General features: G+C 43.5%; 1 long non-coding RNA gene across 1 annotated transcript; it reads right to left on the bottom strand.

Moving 5' to 3' along the window:
* LOC122153144 lies at window positions 1-2,901 on the bottom strand. Its single transcript, XR_006164985.1, has 3 exons — window positions 2,542-2,901; window positions 983-1,015; window positions 1-233 (listed from the first exon to the last, which is right to left on the bottom strand). It is a non-coding gene; the product is annotated as an uncharacterized LOC122153144 (long non-coding RNA).
* Between the last annotated feature and the right edge of the window lie 8,927 nt (window positions 2,902-11,828).

The raw sequence follows: 11,828 nt of genomic DNA, 5'->3' as shown, positions 1-11,828 counted from the left end.
TAGTCCATAAGTTTGGGGTCCACTGTCATGACAGTCTTTTAAGTCAGGCGGGGTGATGTGCTGTTGGTTCGGTGGGTGGAGCGGGTGGTCTTGGGCACAGCAGGAGGAGGGCACGTAGCCTCTGCTACATCTGGAGCTCCTAGCAGCTGTATCTGGTGTGGTCCATGCTCACAGATTGCGGGCTGAAGATGTTGATCTCAAGGAAGTTGCTGGGCACCAATTCAGTCCTGAATCTATCAAAGTTCATTTCTCATTAACCTGGGTGATCCTTAATCTGATGTCGTTAGTATAATATGTACCAACCGTAGTGATGACCATCTTCAATAACAGGGTTATTTAGCAATTAACATCATACAGTTCAATTCATCAGCTATTTTTACCCAAAACCAAATCCCCTTGAGGCACACATTTGAATTCCCCGTCCTTTTGCATTACCCACCAACTGCACCCGGGTCCTTGGGCAAAAATAATCCCACGCATGAGTTTACCTTTACCAGAGGCAGGAATAACCCAGACTGTCTCCCCCAGCATAATTTTAATGTGCCCTATGGGGACTTTATCTCCATCTACAGTACGTAGGAGGTTTGACTGGGCAGGTCTATCCTGGTTGGCAGATTCTCTAGTATCTGAAATCCTGTTCACCTAAGGCCTCTGATTTTGGTGCACTAAAATGCCAGGTGTTTAGTCTAATGACTTTTAATTGTACAAGGAATCACTAGGCGTTCCTCCACAGTAACTGAATTACTGAATTCTAGTTATCTTGAAAGAAACGCTATGGGTTCAGCTTGTGTTCTCGTTTCACTGCTAAAAAAAAATTGAAACTAAGCAAAACAATTCAACAAAAAGCTGTGTAAACCACATCCTGTCGATGTTCCCCACCCTGCAGCCCTTTACTCAGCAGCCTTTTCACTTGTGTGATGAAAGGCACACGCAGACCCACAGAACACACGGTGGGAGAGCACACTCACCAAAAAATACTTACATATCCCACAGGAGTATCTTGAATACCGACTTTCTGAAAAAGGAGAACATTTTGTATCCGTTGCCTAATCACCACCGGTAGAATGTTTTAGGTGACATGAACATGTTTGAATGGCTCAAACACATTCAGTGCCACTGCAGGCAGGACACCTTACCATCTACTGAGGGCCTCTGCGGCCCTGGGAGGGCAAGAAGCCGAAAAGGCTGGCAGCACTGAAGGCTCATTTCCCTGTCATTAGACCCTGAAAGCAGTTAGCTTTCCCAGGGAAATAACATGACTTCTCTTGCATTTAATATTTAAAATGTGATTTAAATGTTAATAATTAATGTCAGAATACTTTTAATTTCTATCAGTGAAAGCATATGCTGCAGTCTATTCCATTTCCAGTGGGAAGGAAACTGTGGGCGCTGTAGTCTTTTGTTATTAAAGCATTACAGTAGCAGTGTGAGTCAGTAGAAATGTGAATTTGTCACAATTTCCTTGTCAGATAATATTTACAGTGTTTCAGAGTGTATGTATGTGATCAGCATTTTGTACCCGCTTGGAAATTGTATCTGGACATCTCCTTTCACGGTTTGAGTTCACACAGGCCTGGTTCCTTCAGTGCTGGCGAGGTATGAAGCCTAATCCAGCTGCAGCACACTGCTAGTGTCACGGGTCTGTCCCATTTACTGTTCACAGTCACACTAGCAACTTCTGCAATGTTTGTTCTTTATGATAGCTATGCCATTGCAATTCAGAGTATAAGAAAGCCTTTGGGCAGACCAAGAGTGCCAAGATCTTTAGTTTATGATGGTCATCATTGTTTCTCAAAAAACATTGAGACATATCAAAGCAGTATCCTAGAAAAGTAGTACACGGGAGGAAGGAAGGTGAAGGAAGACACATCGGTAAAGAAAGTCACAAAGAGCCGGGGCAAACGTCCTACACTACATCATGCATTGGCTTTCCCCTGCTCCCTCCCTTTTCTGAAATCCAGTGGAGCTGAAAACAGTATGCACATCCACCAGAAGAACAGAAAAGCTGACACAAGAAAAAAAGAATAAAGTAAAAAAAGCCCTGCACAGATAAAGCCACCAGAAAATAATTATCTGAAAGTCCCACAGCTTTTAGGAAACACTTAGCAATTTTAATATATCATAAAAGAAACTGGCAAAAAAACAATTCAAAGAGCATAAACGAAAAAAAAGAACTACTCATCTAGCACTATCATCCAAAGTGAAACAAAAATGTTCCCGCTAACAGCCCAATTTGCCGCTTCCCGTCCCCCCCGCCCCCAGGAGACACCCCCCCCCCCGCCCAAGGGGCTCGCTCCCCTCACCGCCACCCGCCCCGCCCCGCCCCGCCCCGCCCCGCCCCGCCCCGCCCCGCCCCGCCCCGCCCCGCCCCGCCCCGCCCCGCCCCGCCCCGCCCCGCCCCTCTCTCTCCCGCGCACCGCGCCTGCGCCGGAGGGGCCAGAGCCGGCGCGCGACCGCCGGGCTGCAGGACCGCGATCGGCGCGCAGAGCGCCCGGCGGCACCGCGCACGGGGGGGGGGGGGCGGCGGCGGCGGCTCCTGACCGGGAGGAAGCGACGGGCGAGGCGGCGCCGCTCCGCAAGCACCGCCGCGTCACGGTGCCGGTAACCGCGGAGGCAGCAGCGATCGCGGCAGAGGGCGCCCCCACCGCGCCTGCGCGGCCCCGGGGCTGCAGGACCGCATTTTCGGGGAGCAGCCGGGAGCCCGCAGGAAAACACCCAAAACCGGCACCAAAACTGCACCTCGAGCCGCGCTGCGGGGGCCGCGGCGGTAGAGAGGGCTGCGCCGGGCCACGCACCGCAGAGAGCAGCGCAGCTGTCCGGCGGCCGGGCCCGCGAAAACTACAGCTCCCGGCATGCCCTGGGGCAAGCACAGCATGGCGCCCGCCGCCCAGTGCCGGCAGACTGCAGCTCCCGGCATGCCCTGGGGCAAGCACAGCATGGCCCCCGCCGTCCAGTGCCGGCAGACTACAGCTCCCGGCATGCCCTGGGGCAAGCACAGCATGGCGCCCGCCGTCCAGTGCCGGCAGACTACAGCTCCCGGCATGCCCCGGGAGGCAGCTCGCCCTGCGCTCTCCCCCTGCCGGGACACAGGGCAGAACTCTCCCAGAGCTCCGAGGGTGCCACCGGGGGTGCCACGGCCAGGCGATCCGTAAGGCTTCAGGTAGTTGTTGCATAATTTTTGAAATGAAATGTGTTCCTCTGCCCAAGTCTGTTCTTTCTATGAATGCATATCTGGGGATAATGTTTTCCAATAACACCTTGGATACCATGGTTGCCATTGCCCTTGGTGTGGGGGATTGCTTCCACCCAGTGAGTTAAGTGAGCCACTAATACCAACAAATACTTCCACCCTTGTATTCGAGGTAGCTCTGTTAAGTCTACCTGGAGGCTTTGTATGGCTAGCTCCTGTTCCCCAGCCACCTTTTTCTCATTACCTTTTTGTTCACTTTTTGACAAATCAGACATCGATCAACTAGTTGTTTAGCCTCCGTATATATTCCTATGCACCCATATTGTCTAAGAAAATGATCACAAAGTGATTGGGTTCCCCAATGTATTTTCTGATGTATTAATGACAGAATTTCTCATGATAATGTTTTATTTAACATCTACTTTCCATCTGGTAAAGTCCATTTTCCTTCTGGATCTTTTCCCCCACTATTTCTAAGTATAACCTTCTCTTGTTCTGTGAAATTTGGGGTTAAATTCTCATAATCCCCTGTTGTTATTACCAATAAAACTACTGATGATAATTCTGTAGCTGCTTCTCTGGCTACTTAATCTGCTAAATTATTCCCCCTTATTTCCATCGATGCTCCCCTCTGATGTCCTTTCACATGCACAACTGCAATTTCTGTAGGGAGCTTCAGGGCTTCTAAAACTTCTCTGATCAGCTGCTCGTGTACTAGCTCCTTCCCTTTTGTATTTATAAGCCCTCTTCCTTCCCATATTTTTCCAAATGTGTGGACCACTCCAAATGCATACTTTGAGTCTGTGTACACTGTCCCTTCCTTATCTCTCAAATATACCAATGCCTGTTTTAGGGCATAGAGTTCACAGGCTTGTGCTGACCACCCAGCAGGTAATTTCCCTTTTCAAACACTTCCATCTTCTGCCCCTCGATAATTGTATAACCCAATATTCTTTTCCCTTGTAGGCATCGAGAGGACCCATCAATAAACAGTTTTTCCCTAGAGGACAAAGGTTCATCTAACAGATCTTCTCTTATTTTCGTTTGATAACTTATAAAATCCACACAGTGATGCTCTCGTTCCTGAATATCCTCCCTGATTCTCTTCCCATAATTCTAGTAATTTAACCACCAGTTTTCCTTCATCCAGCACCACACCTATTCCTAATTGCACTTGTAAATCCCTACCTAGCAAATTACATCCTACCCCTGGCATTAACAACAGATCATTAACAGCATATTGATCTTCCCCTTGTATTAACCCATTCTTTATAACTGGGACTGAAAACCCTTTGCCTTTGGCCCATACAGCCCAGGCTGTATCTTTTACATAATCTTCCTCCTGGGGACTTAATTTCAAATTTATCAAGGGCTCTTCTGTTGGTATACCCCCCAGGAGGTAGAGCTCCTGACACCCCTAGTGATTACCACCCTCATCCTGTTGGGTTAAATAATTATCTACTGGATGGTAATGCATAATCAGCTGATGTATATGAGCTAGTTTGCTGCTGCTGGGAGCAATTTCCCTGAAATTATGTGTGATTATGTGTGAGAAGGTACAATTAGAGAGGGGGAAACCTGGGAGAAAGCTCTCTGAAGTCCTCTTGGTATACAGAAGGAGCTTGCTATTTCACCTCCTGTTTAGGTTTTAGTCTAGGAAGGGCGTTCAGCTTGTCACTCAACAACTTGTCAGCAATGTGTCTTATGACTAGAGACTTTGCAGTCTTTAAAATTCATGGTGATACTTTGCTAGACGTATCTGGGAACCACCTGTTTTTTGGCTCTCAGTATGTTACTTGAAACTTCTCCTTGAATTCCAGTGTCTGCAAGCTGCTTGCTCTGAAGAGGTTGCTCCTGTGATAGGAATTGCTAATGTCCAAAAGAACTGAATGCTGCTCAAGTCACCCTGGCCCTGGAGTGTAACTGCAGTAATTGAAGCGTTTGAACTCTTTAAACAACTGAGAGGGGAAGTCAGGTTTCTTGGAGTGAGTGTGAGTGCTGAACAAGGCAGCTGCCTGTGTTGAGTGCTTAGGGGGGATTTAGAATGACAGTGTATCTCCGGCGATGTTTTCAAGCCCTGCCACTACCCGCAGCTTAACTGTCCCTTATATCCTGTGCTAAGCAGGATATAAGAAGGTTGTGAACTGTTCAGCCTGTGTCCTGGATACATAGGTGATTCAGCGTGGTTACATTTGGAAATACAGTTTTGTAACAGTTCAACATATAAAGACTGGAAGGGGGTGTGGGGAGGAGGGGAGCACCCAAACATCCTTTGTTTTGCAACAGCTGCAGAAGTGACAGTCCTGCAACTGTCATCCTAAAAGCTGAGCGTATTAAAAGGCACATATAAGTTTTTACTACATCTTTGAAAAACCTTACAGTTCATGAAAAGCAGGGTGTCCGGGGTTTTGTGTACTGGAGGTAGGTAATACTGTTTTAATTGCTTCAAGTATAATTCATAAGCTAGAATGGTACAAATCAAGGTTTTGACGGTAAGAATGGTTGCTGAGGGTTTTATGGCTTGTGAGATGATTGTGTTTCTGTGTATGAATGAGGTTGAAGGGCTGGAAGTATATTTAAGTAGAGAAATGAGCAACAGGGAGCTGCAGACTTTTTTTTTCCTAGATTAAAACCAGGGTTGAGGGTTTGCTTAAACTCAGCTGGTGAACTATCAAGTTTAAATGTTTGGTTGACTTCTTTACAGACTGACCTTAGCCATCAAGACAGTGTGAGCCAAGGGAGCAGTCCCTGGGTTAGGTGCTGGAAAGCACCTCTGACATTTAGCACTGAATCAATGAAGCATTTCCAAGAGCTGGGGAAAGTTACTGGGTCTCCAGTTCTTCTTCCCTCTTTGGTGTAAGGAAGTGCTTGGTTTCTGCTATCATGGTCCTTTTCCTCCTGGCTATTTTTATTGCCACCCCCTCTCCCTCCCTGTGCCATTCACCTTCTACCTGATAAGCGGGTTATACCAGCTGGGCAGGAAGTAGCTGACTTTTGCAGTATTTCTGTCAATTTAAGTCATGCCGGCTGTGAATGTGATGCTCTGTAAGCCTGGGGATGGCAAGTTTGTCATGTCTTCAGGAGTAACCTTCTGCTTGCCATGCCAGTAACTTTCTAGGAGCTTCTTTCCAGGCAAGGAATGAAATACGATTTTCTTAATTTGCTCTTTTCCTGATTTTTTTTTTTTTTTTAAGAGGTAGAAAAACAAACATTTAAAGGAAATCACTGTGTAGATATTTACAGCTTTTTTTTGCTACGTGTATCAGACTTTGTTTTTACAGTGAAGTGGACTGCTGGTAGTCCACTGCATGACCTAGTTGGCAAGCTGCTGTAACAGGGCTTTGGTGCTTCAGTCTTCTGTGAAGCTTTATGTATGTCATTTTGAATGTCTGATTATGTACTGCAGTTTATCTCATGTCAAAAGTCAGCACTTTGCTATAATGCAGCAATGGGTAAACTAATCAGCTGATTTTTTTGTTTTTGACTTGAAGCTATCTGTCCTAATTTACAATTTAATTTAATTTAGGAAACAGCTAGTCCTGAAAATTGTCTCTCTCTGCTCTATTGACTAGGACTTTAATTCTTATGAGACTTCCACAAAGTAAGACTGGGGATGGGGTGGGAAGTCTGTTTTTGTTTCCCAGTGCTTGTAGAAGAAGGTTCAGGAACTGGACTAGGAATAGGCCATTTCAGAAAACAGATTTTCAGTACCACACTAGTCATAACTCTTTACATGTATGGGTTCTGTTTACTAAATTGTGGTTGAGTACGAGGTAGGAATTGCCATCTTACAATTTAGTTGTGGAGCTTGAAGGATTTCCCTAGGTTTTCAATCACTAGTTTTAAGCTGGATTATAGATAACCAAAACCTTCATGTATAGCACCGTGGATGGAGCTTTCAGGATACAAAGAAGTTTGTACAAGTAACTGTGGCAACTCAAAACAGTCTGTGAGAGTTTTCATCTAGCATTAAAGCTCATGTTTTTATTAAGGAAGTTGTTCACCTCCATTAACTTTGCTAGTTTGTATGGCTTTAAAATAGAAGTATTCTCTGTCAAAACAGTTTTTCAAAAAATATTTGTGGAAGTTGTCACTTGGGGTACTGAATTAGGAAAATATATGTCCTATGTGAATGAGTAAATTATTAAATGGCCAAAGAGGTTCTTTAGGGTATAATTTCTAAGCCCTTTGCAAAGGGACAGTCCTCCTTATGGTACAAGAGGATGAGATGGTGGATGGCAGCACCACTGTGTTAATAGCAGTGGTCAGTTCTTAACTGCTGCCAAAGGAAGAGCACTGTGCTGTCTCAGGGAATGTTTCAGATGTAATCTCAAGTAACATGCTTCAGTTTTCCATACTGGGCAGGGATATTTGTGGGTGTGGAAAACATAGGCATGGTTGGTGTCAAAATAGGATATGGTGTGATAAGTGTAATTGTTGTACCCTGTGTGGGTCTGAAATGATGTGTGATCACTATAAGCTGTATAATAATTGGGATGAATGTTGGGATCAAATCGAGAGTATGCAAGCATAAAATATAGACGAGCGTGCTTCTTGCTGGGAACAACGGAACCGCTTTTTAGAAACCCCGCCACTTTCAAAAGATCCAAGAGGAGAGAAACTCCGCCTTGAGCTGATGCAACCTCTGCTGAGAACAGCCCCCCGAAAGACAAAACCCCGCCACTTTCAAAAGATCCAAGAGGAGAACAGCGCGCCGAGAGGCAGAGGCCTCCAGACTTTCAAAGGACCCAAGAAGGGACGGCCGTGCACCCCAGCAACTCAAATGGTCCCATGGAGGAGGAGCAGGACTGACTGTCTGGTAACGGGGGATTGGTCAAGACGCAGGTACAGGAGTACAAAAGCCACTGCTGTTAGAACTCGGGGTGCGTGTGGCAGAGCTGAGACTCCCCGCGCTGCTTTGCTTATTGCTCCTCACCCTAAATTGACTGAACCCAAATGAAATTGCATGCTTATTATGAAATTGGCCTTCAGTCAATTCTATCGTGGGGGTTTGCCGTATTTGGGATGCTGGTTATCCCAGTGTTGACCCGCTCTCTACAAGCAGTCTGGGTGCTTTGCTTGTTAGTACTGAGGCAGTGACTCTTGCTGTCACATGTTGCTGCTCATCCTGAATTTTGAACAGGGGGCCTATTCCTAAAAGTATAAATTTACTTAGGTAAGCAGTCTGTTTCTGCAAACAATTTACTTCTTTGTTTAACCAATGAAACCACAAGTAGGATTCTGGAATTAAGATTGCCTCAAAGGCAAAGAATGCAATGGTCTTTTTACACAGTTGTGTTTAAACAGGCTTTTTCAGTGTCTTAAAAAAGAATATTTTGACCTATGAACAGCTTCGGAGACTTTGGGATATGTTAAATGGTACACTCTCAAAGGCCAGTTTGCTTCTAGTTTATTCTGCACTGGGACTGGGACGAACCACATGTACTTCTGTGAGAGGTAGAAGTATCCTTTGGAAGCATACCCCAGAATGGAATTACCTCATCTAGTGGAGGGGTTTGATTTTGCTGTTTTTCTGCCTAGCATTTATGAAATTTTAAATCATTGCATGTTTTATCAGTTCATACCCAGAGTTTCTCTTTTTTTTTTTTTAATTCATTGCTTTTTGACACAATTCTCCTCTAAACTTTTGTATTCCTTCCTTTTTCGTGTACTAGCTGGTAGTTTGGTTTTGGGGTTTTTTTGGTTGGTTGGTTGTTTTTTTTTGTTGTTTTGGGTTTGGTTTTTTGTTTTTTTTTTTTTTTTTTTTAATCTGTATCATTTACAAAGATTTTGCTCAGCTACTTTCTTCCACTACCTGATAAATACACAGCAAAGAAATCACTGTTTTGCTGTGCACTTTTTCATGGTTACTTTTTTTAACCTTTCAAATCAGTAACTCCATGATAGGCATAAGTGAAGCCTGAGTTCTGGCTTTGAAAACACTTTGGGATGCCCCTAGCTTCAGAGACGAAGCAAACATTGAAAATATATAGAGACAAACAATCTTACAGGTTTTTCAGACTTACTGTGATAGATATACACAATAAAACTGAATCTTTGTTTTGTCTCTTCATGAATATGATCTGATAGGTGTTTTTTGCAACTCATTTATGATAATCAAATACCTTCTTTTAATACATCGTGAACAGACTTGAAAAATAGGCCTTTACTTCTATATAAAGTATATTAGTTAAGAAAAGGAGTTTCTGGAAAATAAACCCACAGAAAATAGAATACACTCAAGTAGAACAGATTTAATAGTTTTAGCAAACTGTGCATTTCCATACTTGGTTTTGATTTTTCTAGTTTGATTTGATGAAAAGAGCTGTTGTCTTTGGAAACAAATGAAGTACAAAGTTACAAAGTACTTTCCAGAAAAGTCCTAGTATTAACCAAGGTAAATTTCGGAGGTCTCTGGCTTTTTTAAGGACTTCCTTTTCTGTGATGTTTTGTTACTCTTCTCTGTGTTTGTGTGTGTTGGTTTGGTTTTTTTTTTTTTTAGAGGACAGTTAAGAAAAGAAAATACAAAAATACTTAAATGTTTTAATTACAGTTATCCTTCCAAGGTTGGCATGATCTATGTTGAAATGTTGTGGTCAACTGAAGCATGTGAATTTTGTTAGAACATCCTCCACCATCAGTAGCAGATAGATTAGCTTTGTTTTCTCCATCGGAGAGTTCTGATAGCAGGATTTTAGCATAACAGCTGTGGTTTTTTTCAGCCTCCATGGTCTCCAGAGAGGCTTTACCTGGCATGCTCTGTACACGTTTGGTTTTCTGGCCGAGTCATCTTGCCCTGTCTGACTAGTACTGCTCCCTTTGCTTGCCATTAGCTTGCCAGATACTGGCAGATTTGTCTTGCATGGCAGTTGTTTGAAAACATACTTTTTGGGGAGATTTTCCATTGCAAGAAAATGGTCTTGATGGCAAGACAGTCTGGTATAATTTCCAAATATAAATATATATGTTTTAACTGTGTATACTGTTATAAATTGAGACCACAGTGGATCATAATCCAATTATAATTTTATTAATTATAGCAAGTAGAATATGAGCAAAGACAGCGCTGGACGGCAGGGGAGTCTGCGCTCCGCCAACTGCCGTACTGATCAGTTCAAACAGTTCCTTTTTATACATTTTTACATCCGTGGTTGTCTTTGAGCAGTACCCCTTCTGCTTGCACAAGTGGTATCTGGTTTGTGTAAGCAATTGCGGTTATCTTGTCTCACAGGTTATCTTGTCTCACAGGTTATCTTGTCTCACACAAGCGGTGTCTGGCAGCTGTTTGCATAAGCAGTTTTTCTGTCTTTTGCCGCCTAACCTTTACATTGAGCTTAACATAAATTTCAATAAACAATACCCTAGTTCATAGTTTCTTACATATACAAAAAACTTCCAGTTTTGGTGAAAAAGGAAAAATAAAAGAGCAACATGAAAGCAGAGTTGCTGTTGGTTAAAATAAAAGTTTTGAGCCTCAGGTGTGAGGTTCCGATGTGTTTAAGATACGAGAATTTCTCTCAGATAGGATGTTATCCAAATGACAGTGAAAGTGCTCAACACTGACATACTGTAATGGTGACTATGCATTTTTTCATGCTATGATTGTAAGTTAGGCTAAGGATGGCAGTTTGGTTTTCTGTCTGCCTTCTTTACTGTTCATTAGTGATTAATGGGAGACAAAAGGGAAAACAATTTATAGTGAATACAATTAACTGCAGGTTCTGGTGCAGTTGAGTCATGCATTACTGTACTGAGTGGTTTGATTTTTTTCAGTTTTATTGAAAGATGGCTGTTTAGAGCATGTAGAAATTCCACCTGGGTGGCTTACAATAAATAAGGGATATACTCACTTCTCCCTGAAATACATGCATCAGTTTAACTGCCAGAATCTTAAATAAGATGCAAGAAGAGCTATGTGACAGTGCATGCAGAGTATTTGGTTAGTAGCATTTACTTTTTTTTTTTAATTCCCTTTTTCCATTATTAGGTAGTTGATGGAGAGTAAATTTGATGATCAGGTAGCTTTCTGCTGTGGTATGAAGCTCCCGATATTTGTGGGGAAATGAAAAAGGATTCCTCTAAGAGAGAAGACAAACAAGGGACGTGGGACCGGCACTGGCCTGATTTTGGTGAAGGGGATTTTTATTTATTTTCTTATCTTTTGATACAGATGGAATTTTGGGTTTCTCTTCCCCCAAAGCAGCAGATATAGGATCACAAAAGTAAATGAATGCCTAAAATGGGAATGAGACACTGCTTTCTGTAAGAACAGGAGCTGGTTTTGACTGTTCAGTGGTACAGATAGGTGAGATCAAGGTGGGGGGGAAGAAGAAGAAAAAAGAAAAAAAAAAAAAAAAAAAAGAGGGCTTCATTTGGTGTCCCTAGTGAAGAGTTTGGACAAGAAACATCACGAGTATTTGATGTGCGATCTTCAGGGGCTGTGGGGAGGGAGGAAACCCCAAACCTGGCAGAGCAAAGAAAAGCCCAAATCTAGAAGTTTCTTCATCCACATGAGAACAACGGGGGTTGACGTTGTTTATAAAAGAGGATAGCAACATCTGGATTCTGTGATCCTAGCCATCATCCCTTTATGTTTCCTTGCAGAAGCCCTGAGGTCAAGTCACCTGTGCTAGCAGAA

Source organism: Tyto alba, unplaced genomic scaffold (assembly GCF_018691265.1).
Source record: "Tyto alba isolate M040663 unplaced genomic scaffold, T.alba_DEE_v4.0 Super-Scaffold_15, whole genome shotgun sequence".
Classification (NCBI taxonomy): Eukaryota; Metazoa; Chordata; class Aves; order Strigiformes; family Tytonidae; genus Tyto; species Tyto alba.
The sequence above is the reverse complement of the archived record's forward strand: the minus strand, read 5'-3'. Positions and strand labels throughout refer to the sequence as shown.